General features: G+C 35.6%; 1 long non-coding RNA gene across 3 annotated transcripts; it reads left to right on the forward strand.

The window, feature by feature from the left end:
- The first annotated feature begins 1,430 nt into the window (after positions 1–1,430).
- On the forward strand, positions 1,431–21,422 carry LOC106730156. 3 transcript variants are annotated; one of them, XR_004325632.1, is made up of 4 exons: positions 1,431–1,473; positions 2,247–2,304; positions 19,828–19,946; positions 20,053–21,422. It is a non-coding gene; the product is annotated as an uncharacterized LOC106730156 (long non-coding RNA). The 3 variants fall into 3 exon arrangements; XR_004325633.1 differs by having other exon boundaries at positions 1,438–1,450; XR_004325631.1 differs by lacking the exons at positions 1,431–1,473; positions 2,247–2,304 and adding an exon at positions 16,142–16,403.
- The last annotated feature ends 811 nt before the right edge of the window (positions 21,423–22,233 follow it).

Raw genomic sequence — 22,233 nt, forward strand, 5'->3', positions numbered from 1 at the left:
TCAGACTAAATCTCAGAATTTCCCTCCACTACACATTAAAAATCTGTAGACCATTGAAAAGACTTAGAAACGATAACCAGCTCAGAGGCAATGAGCACCCAGATGATGGTCTCTGAAAACCAGTTCACACTGACAGAAACCAGGGTTCCTTGCAAGTTGGAAGCAAGAAATGTGCAAGATGAACATGAAACATCTTGTTACATCATGATGCTATCAAAGCTACCAAAATTATGGCAGAAGAACTTAGGACTCGACTTGAAGGGGCTCCCACTGACTGAAGATTTGTCAGTTTGAGAAACAAAAAGCAAAATAATCTTTGACTTGCAATATATCAAATATATTAAAACATTTTTGGTTGCCTTTGGAAGATGCTAGTCAACTAGCCCATTCTGAAAATATTAATTGGAAAGAATCATGCATTTGTCTAGTCTATACTATATGAACTATACCTCAGAATAAATAATTGGTGAAGGATAGATTTTCTTTATAGCATAATTCCAGCTAAAAAAAAAGAAGAAATGATTGAGTTAGAGTATCACCATTTAGCAACCCCTAATTATTAATGGCTGCAAACACCCTTATGTGAAAAAATAATAGACTGATCAAGCTGACAATCTAATTAGCCTAAACCCACTGATTAATCTTAATATCACAAAAAGACAGATAACCAGACATTAGGAGCCTCTTATTAAGATGTAATAGGAATACCCATTGCGACTTATGAAGTATTTTTGCCAAAAGAAACCTAACCTGAATCAGATCAAACATAATACCATAGGGATACAAACAGCAAAATCTAAAATGTTAAAGGCAAACCAAGTTTCTTCAACAAATGAATTGCAAAAAATTTAAAAATGGTGAAAAAACCTATAGATGAAAAGAGACTCAAGCAACAACAACTTAATATAATACGTGGAACTTGTAAACCAACTGCTAAAAAAATTTGGAGAAAGTTGGGGAGATATGACATTAAAGAAATACTGATTTTTTTAAAGACATGATAATAGTTTTGTTAGATCAAAAATATTTTTTTATTAAAATATAGTCAGTTACAATGTGATGTGTCAGTTTCTGGTGTACAGCATAATGTCCTAGTCATATATGTATATACATATATTCATTTTCATATACTTTGTCATTAAAGGTTATTACAAGATATTGAATATAGTTCCCTGTGCTATACAGAAGAAATTTGTTTTTTATCTATTTTTATATGTAGTGGTTAACATTTGCAAATCTCAAACTCCCAAATTTATTCCTTCCCACCCCCTTTCCTCCAGTAACCATAAGATTGTTTACTATGTCTGGGAGTCTGTTTCTGTTTTGTGGATGAGTTCATTAGCATCCTCTTTTTTCTTTTTTCTTTTTTTTAGATTCCAAATATGAGTGATATCATAGGGTATTTTTCTTTCTCTTTCTGGCTTACTTCACTGAGAATGACGATCTCCAGGTCCGTCCATGTTGCTGCAAATGGTATTAAAAAATGATTCTTTTTTTCCTTATACACAGTGAATTATTTACAGATAAAATGGTAAGAGACCTAGGATTTGCCTCAAAATTTTCTAATACTAGGTGTAGTGGATATGACCATGTGCTATATTGTTGAAGCTAAGTTTTGTTATACTACTTCTTCTACTTTTGTATATTAATTTGAGAATTTTAATATTAAAAAAGTTTAAAAATCTTTAGGCACAAATTTTTTTTGTAAAAAAATCAATCGAACCTGTCACAATTTATTGACTTTATTTGGACCTCTATTCTCAAACACTCAACATTTGTAAGACAATCAGGAAGGTGAGAACACTAACTCTATACTTGATGATATTAGGGAATGTCTATAAATTATTTCTGTATGGTAATGCTATTGTGGCTATGTTAAAAATAGAATCATTTTCTTTTAGAGACACACAGTAAAATATTGTAGATGAAACATAGTAGCTAGAATTTGCTTCAAAATAATCAGGAGGAGGAAAATGGCTGGTGATAAAGATGCAAGAACCATTATCCATACAGATAGACCAATATTGATAGTTTTTGAAACTGGGTCATTATGATTATTGTATTTTTCTCTTTACTTTTGTCAAAATTGCTCCATAACTTGTATTTCCTCAAAAACATGTTTATTGTTGGGTGTTTTTCATATCATGCATAACATTTTAAAATTTATTTAACCTTGCTTTTCACTCATCTATGAAGAGCTCACTGTTGATCATCCTAGTAATCAAGAGTTCAATATATTATATTAGGTCTAAAGATGAATAACTAAATCAGAAGTTTGACAAGTTCCCAACCGCTTTTCAGAAGGTACATGCTGCAACACTGTATTTCTGATTCTATATCCACTATACTTTATATATGTCTATTAAAGTTACACTATCAACAATTAGTGTTGTGCTGGAACCAACTCACATTGCTTCTTCCCTATGAAAGCCAATTGTGCTCATTTCTTCCCAACTTCAAGTTCAGTGATGCCACAGTGGTAGCTTGAAATTGCCAGAGAAGGAACAGGTACACTATGGAAATTGGCAAATGTTACAAATCAAGGATTGCTCCCCCCAACCCACCCCCAGTCAATTGTTAAACATTTACCATATCATTGACAGTAAGCCTTTCTTACCATATGAAGTGGGTATTTGTTACGTATTCATAGTGCCATTCACACAAAGGTACCCTGCTTGAAGAAAGTTTGATACACTAAAGACTAAATTTTACCAAAGTATTAAAGGAAATAATGATTATTCACACTGCAAAAAAGAGTTTTTAATTTGTAAAATAATTCTCTGTATAAGAATTATTATACGTAATTGTCCAAAACTGAAAACTATCTCATGGTTCTTCAATAAATAAATGGATAAATAAATTGCAGCTCATTCACACAGTGGAATGCTACTCAACAATAAACAAGAATGAATTATTGATACATACAACAATACAGATGAATATTAAATGCATTATGCTAAGTGGAAGAACCCAAAATCTGCCTTCTGAGATGGCTCACACTTTATGGAGTATGTATCTACTTTTACTTTAAATGCCCACTCACATCTTGTAGCCTCTCTGGCCTTCTGAGACAGCCTATACTCTGTCCATAGAGTGTGCATCTCTCTGAATAAATGTACTTTAACTCAAAAAAAAAAAAAACACTATCAAAAGATTATATACTAAATGTTTCCATCTATATGACATTCTGAAAAAAGCTAAAATACAGAAACAGTTATAATGCACACAGGTCAGTGGTAGCCAAGATTAGGTGTGGAAAAGGACCTAAATACAAAAGAGCAGTGGAAGGAAATTCTTTCAAGTGTTGAATTGTTTTGTAGCCTGTCTGTGTTGGTGGTTATAAGACTCTATGCCTGTATAAAATCTCATAGAAGTGTACACACGCTCACGATTTTGTATGTAAACTTTTTTAATTTTAAAGAAAAAAAAAGAATTCTCTGCATAAAGAGCTTCCTTGATGCTTAAAAAATGATGCTTTGTTTACCCATGTTTAGCTTATGACAAGTTTTCATAAATAAATCTGTTGTATGAAGTGAGGCTCACTAAAACTGTACCACTTTTCACCCAGAAGTTGTATATCTTTCTGCAAAAGCTAAAGATTTTTTTAAAAGAATCTGAGATAAAATTAACTTAAAATAAGCAGCACATGTTTAAAGAGTACAATTTGATAAGAACATACATAAACAGCCACAAAACTATCACCACAACCAAGAAAACTAATTTATGTTGCACACTCAATTGTTGCTTTTGTTAATCCCTCCCTTCTCTTCATCCCATTCCCTCCTCCCCATGCAGTCGCTGATCTTAGTTTCTGTAACTGCAGATTATTTTGCATTTTCTGGACTCTTCCATAAGTGGATTCATACAATATATATTCCTTTTTTGTCTAGCTTCTTTCACCCAGCATACTTATCCCTATTATTTCATGTATCAATAGTTCATTCCTTTTTATTGCTATATAGCATTCCATTGTATGGATATATCATGATTTGCTTATCCACGAACCTTTGGCTATTAAATACTAGAAACATATATGTATAAGTCTTCTATGAATATATGCTTTCATGTTTCTTTGGTAAATATCTGGGAATGGAATTGTTGGGTTATATAGAAGGCGTATATTTAACTTTCAAGAAACTGCCAAACTTCCAAAGTATCATTTTATATTCCCACAGCAGTTCGTGAGGGTTAATTTCTCCATATTCTTACCAACAATTGCTATGGTTAGTTTTTCAGTTTTAGGCATCCTAATAGGTATGGGGTGTTATCCCATAGTGATATTAACGTATATTTGCCTAATAGCTAATGATGTTGAGCATCTTTCCTTGTGCTTATTTTCCATCTATATATCCTCTTTGGTGAAGTAAGTCTAAATATTATAATGAAGACACATTCAATAGGCATAAACATGAAATTTAAACTTTCAAGTATTTACTATTTCCTCTAAGAGCTCTTTTTCATTGTTTAATAGCTTTATTGAGATATAATTCACACACCATAAAATTCACCCTTTAAAGTGTACAATTTAGTTGTTTTTAGTGTATTCATAGATTTGTGCAACCGTTACCACTATCTATTTTCAAAATGTTTTCATAACTCCAAGAAGAACCCCCATAACCACTGAGTTTCTTCCCCTTCACCTCCCTCGTCCAGTCCCTGGCAACCACTAATACATTTTCTATTTATGTGGATTTGACTATTCTAACCTAATAGGAGAATTTATGGGGCATATGGTAACTCTAAATTCAACATTTTGAATAACTATCAAACTTTTCAAAGTGGCTATACTATTTTACATCCCACTGGCAATATGTGAGAGTTCCAATTTCTCTGCATTCTCACTGACAATTGTTATTGTCTTTTTTTAAATTTTAGCCATCTTATTGTGTATGAAGTGGTATCTCAATGTGTTTTTGATTTACATCTCCCTAATGACTAATTATGTTTGACATCTTTGCATATGCTTATTGCCAATTTGTAGATCTTCTTTGGAGAAATGTCTTTTTATATCTCTCACCCACTTTTTAATCAAATTGTCTTTTTATTGTTGAGTTGTAAAGGGTTCTTTACATATTCTCGATAAAATATCCCTTAGAGATATGATTTACAAATATTTTCTCCTATTCAGTGGATTTTTTCACTTTCCTGATAGTGTCCTTCAAAGCACAAAGGTTTTTAATTTTGATGAAGTCCAATTTATCTTTTTTTTTTTTTTTTTTTTGGCTTTTGGGTCATACCTAAGAAATTATTGCCTAATCTGAGGTCATGAAGATATATTTTCTTCCAGGAGTTTTATAGCCCTAGCTCTTATACTTAGGTCTATGATGTATTTTGAATTAATTTTTGTATGATGTGAGTTAGGGTTCCAAGTTCTTCCTTTTGCATGTGGAGACCTAGTTGTCCCAGTACCATTTGTTGAAAAGACTATTCCCCCCCCCATTTTTAAGAATTTTTATCCCTAATTGAAAAATATATCTATGCAAAATTCATGTGTCACTTAATTTCTAAATTCATTATCATCATACTTATGTAATATCTACCAGAATTATCTGTCATCTCATGACCTGAATTTGAATAGTCTTAGTTTTAGTTTGCTTTGATTTCTGAAAGATCTCTAGGCTGTAAGCTATATTTGCTTTTTGAAAAATAATGATTCCTGGTACAGTAATAAATAGTTTGTAATATACTTAGGGACAAAAAAGTATAATTATTTACAAATGTAACTTTTAGTACTTGTCAACTCTTTACAATGTTATTTAATCCTATAGTTTCTTTTATATATATACCTTTTTAAAAAAATTTTATTGTGGTATAATTTCTGTACAGTAAACTACACACATTTCAAACATACAATTTGATAAATTTTGATAGATGTATACATAAATATTTTTTAAAGTGCAAAGATATTGGTAGAGAACCATTTACTTATATCCAGTGATGACATCATTAGAGCTAGACCATGGATTCTCCACCCAGCTTCAAAGTTTATATTTTTTAAACAAAATTTACATAACCTAACAAAATATTTGTGGAAGATTTGTACAGTGTTAACTTAGTTAAGCAGGAGCTGTGATTCCCAGAAATTGCCTTCCCTACATAGTTACAAGTTAGCCTGGCCACAAGATACATTTTGTGCATGATTTACAAGGCAGCAGTGAAACAGCAGCTGTCTTTTTTTTTTAAAAAAAAAAACAGCTTTTTTGAGACAATTCACATACCATACAACTCACCATTGTCATCTTCTTTTCACTCAAAGAGTAAGTGCAAGGCATTAGGTACTTTTGCAGCTCACACATGTTGCCACTGTTTTTTTTTTAACTCACTTTGGTATGAGGTGTGAGGCAGCAGCTAGGTCCACAAGAAGTCCATCTCCTCCCTCAGTTTCTCCAACTCTACTCCTGGGTCAGGTATACATTTAGCTTCATTATGAAGGATACTAGTTTCTTCAGCAGGTCCTCTGCATCACTGAAGTTATTGGCTTAGAGGTGGTAAGGGACCAAGACAGGTTCCAGCTTGTCTTTGTTCTTTCCCACTTCATGTCTATCTTTCCTTCTCAACTTCTTGCCATGCTGGCATCAGGACCAGCACCAGACATAGAAGCAAAAGCCAGCCATAAGCTATTTAACCAGTTTCCGCAATTGTGTAAGGTCAAATCCCTATAACAAAAACTATAATATTCCCAGTGGTACTGTTTCTCTGATCAAATCCTGTTACCACTTTACACACTCAAAATCTTTGAGAATCCCTTCCTATCAATAAGACACCCAAAGGTATAATTAATGGATAGTCAAGTGGCATATGCAACCTCCACTCCTAATTCAAAAATTTCTAGAGGGTATTTCATCCAATCACCGCTTTATGAGTTCTTGTTTCTTACAGAATTCAGCTCAGGATGATCGTTTAGATCTTCCCCCATATTCAGCTTTGATATCTCAGACAAGCACCAAGCTTAGATAAAATAGCCTGGGGGTAAAGAATAAACTTTTAGATTCATTGAATATGGAAGCACAATTAACAATACTGGTTAGGTTGGCTAATCAGCACCTTAGGGTAAATTAATTCAAGAGGTATGGAATGCTACTGTAAATGAAATGAAAATTAAAATACGGTTAAAATTTAGAACGTGTGATTTTCTAAATGTATGTTGTGGAATTATCTCCCCTATTTGAATGTATAATTGGTATAGGTATGTTTGAATGGAAATTTCTCCCTTATTGGGTAAAATTTAAGAAGGACTAATACATTCATCGACCCTCTGGTCAGCACTAGTTGAAGATATAAAATGAGAGCTCTTACAGTTACCTAAGCCAGGTCTTGCCTGCTGCTGTTGTGGAACTGGGTCCCTCACAACAAATTGTTCAAGGATATTAAGCCTGGTTCACAGGTAGCAGTTCTAGAATTGAGGGTCATGGATCAGTATGGAAAGCTGAAGCTCGGTGTCCACTAGAAGGTAAAATTCTTATGAAGGAAGATAAGAACAACTTAGTCCAGGGGGCTAAATTATAGACTGTGTTCCTGGCAGTGATGGAAGAATTAGATACAAATAAATGTCCTACTCTTTGCGTGTATATGGACTCTTGACCAATGGATTTGCAATTTGGTCTAGCAAATGGGCCACAAATAACTGGATGATAAAAGAGGTCCTGCTCTTTGGAAATCTTTATGTAAATTGTAAGGGCAAACCAAAGTGGGACATGTTGATGTTCACTAAAGAGGCCTTATGCAAGGAATCAACAAGTCGATGCCTTAGTTTGACCTCTGTACGCGGCAACCTGGGTCTATGAATCAGTAGACATGCAGTAATTCAAACCATGTAGCAATGGGCCATATGACAAATATCCCAGTGGCCCTTACTGAAGCTCAAACTGTTAACAATAATTATTCTGGGTGGTGTGGGGGTGTATAGCTCAGTGGCAGTGCGAGTGCTTAGCGTTTATGAGGTTCTGGGTTCAATCCCCAGTAAATCAAAACAAATAATAATAATTATTATTCTGTTTGCTAACAGAAAAGGCAATGTTTGCGATTAGTCCTGGAAATTATTCTCAGGTCCAGCCCATAGCTGGCAAGTAGATAATACTGACCCTTTATCTATTGCCGTGGGGAATCTAGATGGATATTGACAGAATTTGATACGTATTCTGGGTTTGGCTTTGCACACCTAGTGACTAATGCTTTAAATACTATCAAAAAGCTAAAACAGTAATATTATACCTGTTTGGCCCTCCTAGTTACATTTTCTTGGATCAAGGCATTCAATTCCCTACCCACATAATGCTACAATGGGCAAAGAAACATCACATTCAATGGACTGGACTTAACTATATTCCTGATCACCCTCAAAGTAGTAGATTAATAGACAATTGGACTAAACCCAACAACTACTTTAAAGATGTAGGGATGATAGTGGATTGAAGGATTGGACCATAGATTCCTAGCTTGTATTTTGCAACTTAACATGAGGATGACTAAAGTAGGTCTCCATTAGATAAGCTGTTATGCTTTTACAGTGGAAGTAGGGAAAAAAGAGTGGGAAATGATACAGAAATTTAAAGACAAGACTTCCATAGTTTACCACAATTTTCTTCTCCAATGCTTGGTCTGTTTAGGCTGATATAGTGAAGTATCTTGGACTAGATGGTTTACAAACAACAGTTCTGGAAGTTGGAGATCACAATGCCAGCATGGTCAGACTCTGGTGAGGACCCTCCTTCAGGGTGCAAACTGTATCCTTACAAGGTAGAGAAGAGGGACCAGCAAGTTCCCTCATAACTTTTGTAAGGTCACTGATCCCATTTATGAGAACTCTGCCCTCATGACCTCATCTAATCCTAATGATCTCCCAAATACCTTACCTCCTAACACCATCACATTGGGGGTAGGGTTTAACATTTGAATTTGCAGGGTACGCAAAATTAAGTCCATAACAAATGCCAAATCAGTAGTCCCTTGACTAGGGCTCCAGAGGCTGATAATCTAAAACAAAATACTGTGTCTATTAATTTGAACCTAATGCAAGAAATCCAAAGAGATTGGTGGGATAGATTATCTCTCCCCCTACTTTGCCGCAATGGGGCTAATTGTGCAAATGTTTTGTTGCCTAGTGGTCAGGATAGACTCATTTTCTCTACTTATCCAATCTGAGCCCCTACCACTAGGGAATGGATTGCAAGGGAAGTCCACCCATGTCTCATCTTGCTATCAGCCATATAGACTAGCCCAGTGGTTGAACCAGAGGGTTCTACTTCAGGGGAAAGGTCTGGATTAAAATTAATGACTAATGAAAGAAAAGTGAAGTCATTGCTGAGAGGAAAGGAGCCAATAAGTGAGCTTTATTAAAGGGAAAATTCAACAATTCTGATGAGACTTACAACAAGAGAATAACATTCTGTCTTAGCTTGACTCAGATACCTGTTGTGGAGAAGGACCCTGACAAAACCTTTTCCTCTTTTGAAAAGCCAAGACGTGAGCTGAATGAAAAATAAACATACTTCCAGAAGCAGTCTGCATTCTCAAAATGAATGAAAAAAGGGAAGCTGACTATATAGAAAAATACTAATATGGTGATGTCGTTTGATTTTTGTTTCATGTGAAATTTTTCCTATGCAGGATAATTAGCCTAAGGAAGATGTAGACTTGATTAATGATAGATTGATTATGGTTTTTAATCATTCAGCAGATGTGTACCTTAAAGTTCAGATAGCTATAGATCAGGGAGGAAGATGTATTATAAAATCAGTATAAAAATACAAGAAAATTTATGCTGGTATAAATGAATGGTTTAGTTCTATACCAACTCCTCACTGGTTATTGCGAATGTTTAGAATCCATTTGCTTTTCAATTGTAAGGCAAATTAATTTCTGTCAAACTAAGGATAATTGTTTAATTGTAGAAGGCTCTTGACCACGGATCAAGGTGGTGGACTCTACAGAGACAGTCAATTCCAACAGGCCAGGAATCAATATGAACTATTTTCCTAAAGTTCTTGCATGGCACTGACCCATGGTCAAGACATGAAACATTAAGAAATAGTATTTTGTAACCATGGGTCCAAGGAGTTTCGGGTGGTTGTGGTTGGCACCACTTTGTCAACATTGGGTTACTAATATCAGGGAGATCAATGTTTTACATCTGGGCTCAGCTCTCCTGTTGCAGGAATATGTCTGTGTGACCAGCAAATATAAAAAACTGCACCTAAGACCCCATTGTGGGCTTTCTGCCTCCATGGTATCCTGTGATCACATCAGTGGTTCCTGCTCTGAGAGAAACTACATCTGGCCTCAACTCATAGAGGGTGAACAAAGCAGCCTGAGCTGGCCTCTCAGGACCCTTTAGAGTGAGGCAACCTTTGCTGTGATGCAATTTATTTTAATGCAATTTACATATTCTTTTCCTGTAATAAACTACATTTGTAAGCATTGCCATTTTAAGTCCTATGAGTCTTCTTTAGCAATAAAACTCTACCTACTACTTTAAGTGCATATATAGATATTTTACATTAAATAAAATACTCTAAGACAATAAAGCCACGCAGGTTAGGTTATCACCAGGGGCTCTGAAAGGATGACAAAAGGACGTAGTATTACATAATTAAGAGAAAAAAAAATCAGGATATTTTGACTCCAGACCCTCCACTATTGAAGAGTCAAAATTAGCTGCTCCAATTCCATTTAGAACCATCCTCAACACATAGTAGTTTATTTGAAAGTAAAATACTTGGCTAAACTTTTAGGTGCTATGATATCACAGTGTGGTCGGCCAAAAGTATGTCGCATTCCAACAAATGATTTTATGATATTTAAAACATGTAATTCTAGAGTCTCCTCTAACTCCAAGCTAAGGGCATGACGGTTCACATCTAAAGTGAAACTCTGGGGAAGTTTAAGGAGAGGTTTTCATGAATAAATTGATATTTTTGATGATATACTTTTGTAGCATCCAACATGAATTGAAATAGGAAGAAGCTGGAAATGGAAACCTCACATAGACTTTTCAGCTCTTGGATATAGTTATCTAGGGCTAGGGCAAAAGTTTTGAGATGGCATAAGATCAGTTAGATCCAGATGATAAGAATGAAGAGAGATTATATTTAGCGGTAGTTTGAAAGCACAGTATAAAAACATAGAAATCTTACCCTAAAATTATAGAAAACAAGGTCTTTGTATTTGAACAAGGGACAAAATTTAGGATGCAATTTTCTGAACAAAATGATCTATATGGGTGGAGGCCTACTCTCCCTAGTGGAAGACTGACCATACTTACAAACATAATTTGGGACCAGATATCATTTCCAACAATTAAATCATAGATATTGAGTAATATAAGGCCAAAGACAGACACTGGTTACTTAATGACTAAATAAACATGACACAGAAACAGAACACAGAGTCCTTGGCTTTGATAAATAGTTCTCCACCCAAATACTGGAAATCACATAAGCAGCAACTTCCATGAAATTATGGATGACTGTCCACCAATTACTTGTAAGCAGAGCAGATAGATCATCAGAGACTGTCTAAAATAAAGCCTCATAGTAACTAGCCAGCAATAACTGAGCATTTTTGATGTGCCAGCTCTCATGCTGTGTGCAATTCTGACAATAATGCAATAGATAACATTATTATCTTTTTCCAGATGAGGAAACTGAGGAATATAACATCACTCCAACTTTCTGACTTCAGAGTCAGAGCTTTTAATTACTGTTCACTAAAACTCTAGCCTCCACAAGCCATTGTTTAATGACTTGTGCAGAATGGCTAGTGGCAATGGTGGAGAAAGAATTTCTGAAAATTAAGCAGCTTACTCGACTTTAATCACCAAAAGTTCTTCAAACAAAGAATTCATAATAATTTATTCTACCTGTTTTTTTTTCTAAGTTATTCATAATTTGTATAAATTACAGCACCAATTAAATTTCCGTTTTTAAGTCTCTTCAGCAAGTGGTGTTGGGAAAATTGGACAGCTGAATGTAAATCAATGAAGTTAGAATACTCCCTCGTACCATACACAAAAATAAACTCAAACGGGCTTAAAGACTTAAACATAAGACAAGACACTATAAACCTTCTAGAAGAAAACACAGGCAAAACGTTTTCTGACATAAATCTTAGCAATGTTCTTCTAGGGCAGCCCAGGCAATAGAAATAGAAGCAAAATTAAACAAATGGGACCTAATTAAACTTACAAGATTTTGCACAGCAAAGGATACCATAAGCAAAACAGAAAGACAACCTATGGAATGGGAGGAAATATTTGCAAATGATGAGACTGACAGGGCTTAATTTCCAGAATATATAAAGAGCTCACATGGCATAATAATAACAACAAACAAACCAAACAACCGAATCCAAAAATGGGCAGAAGACCTAAACGAGCAATTCTCCAATGAAGACATACAAATGCCAAAAAGGCACACGGAAAAGTGCTCAATGTCACTAATTATCAGAGAAATGCAAATCAAAAATACAATGAGGTATCACCTCACACCAATCAGAATGCCCATCATTAAAAAGTCCACAAACGATAAATGCCAGAGAGGATGTAGAGAAAAGGGAACCCTCCTACACTATTGGTGGAAATGTAGTTTGGTGCAGCCATTGTGGAAAACATTATGGAAATTTCTCAAGAAACTAAAACTAGAGTCACCATATAATCCTGCAATCCCCACTCCTGGGCATATACCAGAGCGAGCCCTAAGTCGAAAAGATACATGTACCTCAGTGTTCATAGCAGCACTATTTATAATAGCCAAGACATGGAAACATCAACGGATGACTTGGATAAAGAAGTTGTAGTGTATTTATACAATGGAATACTACTCAGCTATAAAAAAGAATAAAATAATGCCACTTGCAACATGGCTGGACTTGGAGATCATCATGCTAAGGGAAGTAAGCCAGATAGAGAAAGAAAAATACCATATGATATCACTCATATGTGGAATTAAAAAAAAAGATAAATAAACTTATATATAAAACAGAAACAGACTCACAGAGATAGAATACAGACTTGTGGTTGCCAGCAGGGAGGGGGGTGGGAAGGGATAAACTGGAAGTTCGAGATTTGTAGATACTCGCTGGTATATATAAAATACACAAACAAGTTTATACTGTATAGCACAGGGAAATATATTCACTATCTTGTAGTAGCTTATGGTGAAAAAGAATATGAAAATGAATATATGTATATTCATATACGACTGAAACATTGTGCTGTACACCAGAAATTGATACAACATTGTAAGCTGACTTTACCTCAATAAAAAGAAAAGAAAACCATTAAAAAAAATATATCCCCCCCCAAAAGACACTCAGTCCTACTACTCCACACTGTTCCTGGGGAGTGAGGGTGGGTTAAACTGTCCTGTTCCTTCCATAGGAAGAGTTTCATCCCATGGACCCTTCTCCCTCAGTCTGCCCTAGGCTAGCCCTAGGGTCTCAAACAGGGACTACAAGAGTAGAAGGAAGTCAGCACAAGTCCCTATAAGAAGGCAGACTATATTGCATAGCAATACTAATCTGCCTTTGCTGGGCAAGAAGTTTCCACCAGCTGGGCACTCATTCTCAATGGCTCTGGTCTTAAGTAACTGTGAGCTTCAACCAGGTGGGCAGCAACACTGCCAGTCCCTTGGTCATATATAAGGTAAGTATATCTCTCAAGGGCTTGCATTAGTGATTCTTCTTGAGAAAATCAAAGTCTAAATTCATATTGAAGAAAGAATGTGTCCTCTGTCATCACGACTCCCTGTTGAGTTAAGAAGTTCCCAATAGTTTTTTTCCTATTCCTCCAAGGAGCTTGAGGGCATCACGAATTTATTTACTGGACATTAAAAATCTCCTCTCTCTCTCTAACTCAGAGATTGGCACCAGCCTCAATTATGGTCTTTGGACTCAGATACTCCTGGTAAGAGCTGAGAAAGAGAATACTTTCTATCATAAGAGCATGGTCCAATGAAAGCAAGGACTAAAAAAGATCAGGGAAAAGAAAAAAACAAAAACAAAAACAAAAAACAAAACAAAACCCAACAGTTGATAGCCTGAATGCCTAACTCCAGGAGAATGTTTTCATGTTCATTCATTCAAATACCATTATTAAGTGCCTGCTATTTGCCAGGCATTGTGTATATGAAGGTAAGTGAGATGTAAAAGATGTAGGACATGATTCTTTGAGAACTCATAGTTTAATGGAATATTTATTTTTGAGAAATTGTTTGGCTCGGTTTTTTAACCTCTCATCTGAATTTGCTAAATAAACCACTTTGATTTCCTTGTTCTCAAAGCACAGTTAGTAAAATTTCCTGTGAATCTCCAGACCTGATTGCCTAGGTTCTTAAATGTACAATATTTGATTTGTACAAGTCTGCGATTTTCAGTTTCTGCCTCCTTATCTAAGTTAATCTCAAAGTAGAAGCCAATCTTAAAGAGGGTTCCCTCATTAAACCTAGATCAGATCCTAAGCAGCCAGCCAGCTCAGTGCTGCCTCCTCCTGGATTCCTTTAAGTAAACCAGAAAGAGAAAGAAAAATACCATATGATACCACTTATATTCGGAATCTTGAAAAAAAAAGACAAACGAACTTATTTACAAAACAGAAACAGACTCACAGACATAGAAAACAAACTTATGGTTACCAGAGGGGGAAGAGGGTGGGAAGGGATAAATTGGAGTTCAAGAATTGCAGATACTAAATAATATATATGAAATAGATAAATGACAAGTTCAGACAGTATAACATAGGGAACTATATTCAATATCTTGTAGTAACTTATGGTGAAAAAGAATATGAAAACGAATATATGTATATTCATGTATGACTGAAGCATTATGCTGTACACCAGAAACCGACACAACATTGTAAACTGACTATATTTCAATAAATATATATACAAAGAAAAAAGAATTAAAGGTGAAGAATGCATTCCTTCAGCGAACGAGAGAAAAAGAAAGCAAAATAAACACCACCACCACCACCAAGAGCAAATGAACCTAAAGCTATTGTGCAAACTTAAGCCCCAAAGTTAAATTTTAAAAAAAGCCTCTAACCAAATAGTCCAGGGCAGTTTATTTCTCCATCATTCACAATCCTCTCAATTCCTTTGTCTCAACCAAGTATTCAGATACAATTATTTAGGAGGGATAAGTAGAACATTTGTCTATTTTCCTTCCTACAAGCCAGCATTATCAAAACAGTATTTGCATTTCCATGGTAACTCCAAACCCCTCACTCACCTTTGTCTTCACTATGGATTCTGATGCATTCCCACTATCCTCCCTGTTAAGGTGCGGTTGTGAGAAATAGATGCGCTAGACGATTGGAAAGGGAAGCCAGTGCAGACCTAGAGAGCCACTGAGTAATTATAAATTAGAGTTTTTTTGGTATAACATGACAAAGAGCTGTGACATGGAAAACAGTTCCCATATATTATATTGTATAAAGGAAACTTGCTTTGACCTCATTTTATTCTCATTATCCCTTTTCTCCTTTATGGTCTTTTGCAGCTTTTTTGTTTCTGTCTTTTTAAATTGGATTTACATTTCTTTGTTTTGTCCTTTTTATCTCTAGCCCTCCTTTTCCGTTTTCTTTACACTGCTTAGTACATTGTAGAAATGTATAAAGTTTCTCATACTGCACTTTTTGTTCTTGTATAGGAATTGGGCAAGAGTTTAAGACACAAGAAATGTGTTATAGTCATTTTCTGCCTCAGTAGAGAAATAGTGCCTTCTAGTGTCTGCAATAACATTTTGTATTTGCACACATTTCAATTCATCTGAAAAGTAAGAGTATTATTTTATAATACTTCATAATAATTTTACTTTTTGTAGTTTTCCTACCATATGTAATAAATATATAGATAGTATTAGTATCCCCATTTTAAGATTTAAAAGCCAGAATCATAAAACATTTATTTAATGTTGAGCTGATGATAGCACTTAGATCAAACACATGACAGGATTAGAAAAATATTCCATTTAATTAATTCCCCATCCAGCTGCCGTTGGTCACCAACCAGTGAGGAGACAGATCATGAATATATGATTCATGGTATTTCCAAGACCACTAAAGGAATGGATAGAGAACTGCAAAAGCTGATTGCCTAAGGGCACCATAAACAGGAAATGTTACAAAAGGGTTGTTCAAAATTGCTTTCTCGCAAGGTAACCCTTTTAGGAATGAGTTGACTGACATGTGTTCTTTGGTTCTGCTGCTCCTGAGTCACCTCTGCTTCTCCTGGAACTGGCCGTGTTCTTTTGGATAAGAGCAGTGCTCTCAGAGAGGCAGATATATTCTTAAGAGGTTTATCAGATGTGAGAAGTTAGCTGTTGCCCAGTATTTCTCAACTTATTGTGGATTTGGATAAACATTCCCTGATGGATTCTTACTTGTTGACAATTATGAAAAATGAGGAGTAAGTATGTGCATGTGTTTATCTATGGTATAGTATTAGTGTTCTGAAGAGAAACAATCATTAGGGGGTGTGCGTGTTTATTAATTTATATTTATTAAGAGATGTATTATAAGGAATTGGCTGTGTAATTATGGGAGCCAACAAGTCTGACAGTCTGGTGGCTGAGTAGTTAAGCTGGAATCCAGGAGAGCTAGTGTAGTTCCAGTCCAACTTCAAAGGCCTGAGAACCAGGAAAGCCAATGTTTCAGTTCCAGTCCAGAGGCTGGCAGGCTCGAGGCCCAGGAAAAGCCTATGTTTCAGTTTGAGCCTGAAGGGAAGAAAAATTCTCCCTTACTTGAGGGAATGTCAGCTTTTTGCTCTATTCAAGCCTTCAACTGATTAGATAAGTCCCATTCACTAAATTAGGGGGAAATTTGTTTTAGTCTACTGATTCAAAATGTTAATCTTATCCAGAAACACCTTTACATATACACCCAGAATAATGTTTGACATAATATCCAGGCATCCCAAGGTCCAGTCAAGTAGATACATAAAATTAACCATCACAGGTATTATAAACATATATAAATGAAAATATGTTTATTTCTTTGTCCTGCATACTCTTTAAAATGTTTATAATAAGTGTATCATTTGAGTATTTAGTCTTATGAATATCTTTATTCAAAGTGGTATACTGAACAATCTCTAAATGAGTTATTGTATACAGTGCCCTTGCTTTGCAAATAACTGGAAAGAATATAGAGATAATATTTATTGAACACCAACCATCTCTTTGGGATTAGCTCTGTGTCTATACATTTAACTCTAACAACAATCAATTGAAATAGGTAAGATTACTATCATTTTGAAAATGAAGAAACTGAGACTCAGAGAGATTAAATAACTTAACCCAAAGTTGCACAATTAGGAAGTGGTGGAGCCAGAATGTGACTCTAGAAATGTTTGACTAAAAGTCCATACTCTGTCTATTCCAATTTGTTATCATTAACAAGTTATATGAGTAGAGGCAAACTAACTTTTCCAGACCTCAGTGTTCTCATTTGCAAAATGACTGTGAGCTAGATGATTTCTTAGATCTCAACTGTTATGCAGAGATTTCAAATTGTCTACCCAATATCTATTAACCTATTCTCCCTTACCAATAGAATGGGTACAAACTCATTTGGCATTCATACTTCCTTTTGCTTTTCACCTTTACCCTCATTCCTACCTGGAATACAGACATGAGGCTAGAAGAGAAGCATTGTGTCCCAATTCGTTGGTGCAATGTTTGTTTTCTAACTGTTCTCCTAGTTAATGATCTTTTCAACTCAATACCAGGATCCAATGTTGACCTTCAAAGTAGAGTGTATCCTCCCCAGGGTAGAAGCAAGATAATTATAGGTGTAAAAAAGAAATATGCATATATTTAAAGCTGTGGGGTTTTCCTAAATACAGAGAAAACTTTTTCATTGATGTAAATTGGAAAATACAAAAAAGTAATACACAAGAAAAAAAAGAAGCCTGTTATTCCATAATTAAGAGAAAGAGAAAAGCATTTTTGAAATGTTGCTGCATTTGACTTCCACTACCAGTCATAGTGGAATAATCAACTGTAAAACTGCACAAAACATATTCAGCAACTACTTTCAGACAATAAACAGCATATACCAGCTCTCTGTCTGGGGGCAGTTTCCTAAGTATAGTGCAGAGCTTGAGTCTGAGCAGAGGACAGAGGTCCTACTGAACTCAGGAGGCTGATATGAGAGTTTATGGCCTCTGAGTTGGCTAAAATCTCTGGGACAGTGCACTAGAGAGGAACAAGCTGTACAGAAAGGGTGCTCCAGATGTATCTATACAGATACATAAATATAGATATATAAATACATAGACACATAGATCTAGATCTATAAATATATATAGCTATATATATCTCCTATCAACACAGAAAAAGCATTTGATAAAACTCAGTAACCATTTATAACATAAATTCTCATCAAATGAAGAACAGAAAAGAGCTTCCTCAGTCTGTAGAAACATGTACAGATACTGCAGCTAGTATCATACTTAATGGTGGACTAGGGAATGCTTTCCCTCTAAGATTGGGCATAAAGATAGGATACCCACATTCACTTCTATTATTATTGTATTAGAGCTCTTAGCTAAAGCAATAAGGTGAGGGAAAAAAAGGATAATAGAGATTTAAAAGGAAGAAGTACAACTATTTCCATTTGCAAATTGGTTATTGATTGCTTCCACTGAAAATCCTAGGAAATATACCAAAAAGTGCTATAATTAATTTAAAAATTTAGCAGGGAAGCCAACTAGAGAATCAATTGTACATCAATATATTAGCAACAAACTATTGGAACATAAACAATTTTAAATACTATTTACAATAGCATTTAAAAATAACATATTTAGGAATAAATTTAAGAAAAGTTGTCCAAGACCTCTTCATTGAAAAAGAGTAAAACATGACTGAGAGAAATTAAGGATATAAATAATAATTAAAAAAACCCCTTATTCATGAATTGGAAGACCCAAAATTGCCAGTTATCCCCAAATTGGTCTATAGAGCCAATGTAATCTTAATCAAAATCCCTGAAGACTTTTAGAGAAAAGGACAAACTGATTTTAAATTTTATATGGAAATGCAAGAAACTAAAATAGCCCAAACAATTTTGGATATTTATTATTTCAACACTATTTGTTGAAATACTTTCCTTTCTTCATTAAATTGTTTTGATGCCTTTGTCAAAAATAAAATGATCCTTCCATCAACAGATGACTGGATAAAGAATTCCATATACAGTGGAATACTACTCAACTATAAAAAAGAATGAAATAATGCCATTTGCAGGAACATGGATGGACCTAGAGATGATCATATTAAGTGACAGAGAAAGACAAATATGATATCACTTATATGTAGAATCTAAAAAAAATGATACAAATTCTATTTACAACCCCAAAACAGACTAATGAACATAGAAAACAGACTATGGTTACCATGGGGGAAAGGGCAGAGAGGGAAAAATTAGGGGTTGGGCATTAACAGACACACGTTACTATATATAAAATAGATAAACAACAAGGATCTACTGTATAGCACAGTGAACTATATTCAATTTCTTGTAATAATAGATAATGGAAAAGAATCTAAAAAGACAAAAATATATATGTATGTATATGTATAACTGAATCACTTTGCTGTACACCTGAAACTAACATTGTAAATCAACTACACTTCAATAAAAAAAAATTTTTTTTAAAGAAAACACATTACAAGGTAATTTTGAAAAAAGAAAAAAGCCATCTTATGAGTGTGGATCTATTTTAGGGCTCTCTGTTTTGTTTTATTGATATATTTAGTGATTTGTATGCCAATACTACACTATCTTGACTGATATATATAAGGCTGTTGCTTCTGTGTCTGTTTCAGGAGGCTGTAGTCCATAGGGCAGGAACTCAGGAAAGAAAGATGGATGTGAACTGGGGGAAGCAAGAACAAACTGAAAACTGGGGTTGAGCTGGACATCAACAGGGTGGACAGGAACTCAGGTAGGTCTTTCATCACCTCCAAGTTTCCAACTTTAATGATGGGGGTATAATGCAAGGAATAAAGCTGGTGCCTTTTATCTAAGAGTTATCCTGTCACCCTCCCCAGGAGCTGGAGAAGCTGATGGAGGAGAATTGGTGGGAGCTAGAGTTGCTGTAAGTCTGGCAGTTGCCCCACACTAGCTGGGTGAGACAGCAGATAACAGACAACTATAACACTTGCTGGTGTTCTGCACTGACAGTACAAGTTTTAAAAGATGGCTGCTCTTCGTTTCTGCCTTCTAACTCTCATGTAAAAAATCCCTCATGGTCCTGGAGCTATGTGTTGGGCAACAGTTCTTCATGGTTCTCTCATTTTCCTGTACACCTTGAGAGCAAAGACAATGTCAGACTTTATTCTGAAACATCTTTTAAAAAAATATTTCTCTTGAAAGAAAGAGAGAGGGTTTTCCATTGGGACAGAGTGCAGATTTGTTTACTTTCTGGTATAATAAGACAATAATATGATAATATCACCTTCCAAGGCAAAGGTTGGACGGATTTGCTTGCAGTCCATAATAAAAGATTGGGAGTTTTTTTGTTTCTTTGTTTGTTTGTTTGTTTTGCGGGGTGGGGTGGAATGATGACAGAAGGAGCTGTATGAATAAGAAGCTTATGCTGCCTGCTCTGCTGTGAGTAATAGAACCCTCTGTTTGTAACCTGGTAGTCTCGTGTCTTCTGCCAGATCTATGAACTGTGGCAGACTTTTAAGTGGGTAAAATCTAAAGACTCTTTACAATTCTTAACACTTTGCAGAGAAGTGAATTCTGGAAAAATGTAGTTACAGCTTAGCTAAATTGACAACACAAATCCATGGCAGAGGGCCCAAGGGAGAGAGGAGGAAGGGGAGGAGGAGAAGAGGGGGCAGGAAAGAGCCCAGATGTGGCAAAATGTTACCAAATGGTGCATCGAGATGAAAGCTATGTCAGTATTCATAGTACTATTCTTTCAACTGAAATTTCACAAAGTGAAAAAGAGGGGAAAATCGCTTAGACTGCTGTGTGAGACGGCAGAGTGGGAAGGCCTGAAGCAGGGATATTAGTTACGAAATCTCAAAAAGCTGTCCAAACCACAAACCAGAAATCTGGTTTCGAGCCATTTTATCTGCTTCCTTTCCCACATCAAAACTATCTCCAAGTCCTGTTAATGTAACCTCCCAGTCTGCTTAAATTTTGGCATTCACTCTTTTTTCAGTACCAATACTTCGGTCAGGGCCTAAACTAATACAATAGTCTAACTGGCGATCCTGCCTAGAGCCAAGCCCTCTACAAGCCGTCCTCCGTATTACTGCCACGATGATTTTCAAAGACTTCTCCCTGACCAGTCATTTCCCGACTCAAAACCGTCTCATCCAGGAGGAGGGTATAACTCAAAGTGCTAGAACACATACTTTGTGTGCACAAAGTACTGGGTTCAATCCCTAGTACCTTCTCTAAAAAATAAATAAATAAATACATACATACATACATACATATACACATACACACATACATACATACATACATACATACATACATACATACATACATACATACATAAACAAACAAACAAACCTAATTACCTCCCTCCCCGCCCCCCCCAAAAAACCTCTCATCCAGGACAAAGTTCAAATTCCTTTGCATGGCATAAATCACAATCTGGACCCCACATTCCACCTACACATTGCACTAGAATATTGGTCACATCTTTGTTTCTGTACACATCATGTTCTTTATATGGCGTGTCTGTTGTCTGGAATGTCCCTGCTGCATACCTATTCATTCTTTCATATGTGGTGACTACACTGGTGTTCTGTGACACTTTCCTGCACCTCACAATGAGAATATTCTCCTTTGCACTATTTCACTCCTTAGCACATACTTCACTTGTTTCACACATCACACACTGTTGTATTATTTTCTGACATGGCTGTCATCCCAACTAGGCTGTGAGTGCCTTAAAGGCAGAGACTGCCTCATAGTTGTAATCCAATGCAAAGGATAGGCACTACATGGGCAGCTGCTCTAGAACAGTTCACTGAAGTGAACTGAAAATCCTGCCACATTAAGAGAATTTAGGCAAGGCAGAGAAGACACAAAATGCCAAGCATAAACTTTTCAGTGGCTGAATTCTAATATGCCCACCCAAAGAGTCAGCTCTGAGTCACCACTTTTGAGTTTCAAAATCACATAAATGAAACAATTGAACGTAGAACCTAACCATTTGCTTTAAAGAGGGTTTCTTGCTAGCTATTTGGGGAAATACAAAATGA

Source organism: Camelus ferus, chromosome 2, assembly GCF_009834535.1.
Source record: "Camelus ferus isolate YT-003-E chromosome 2, BCGSAC_Cfer_1.0, whole genome shotgun sequence".
In the NCBI taxonomy this organism is placed as follows: Eukaryota; Metazoa; Chordata; class Mammalia; order Artiodactyla; family Camelidae; genus Camelus; species Camelus ferus.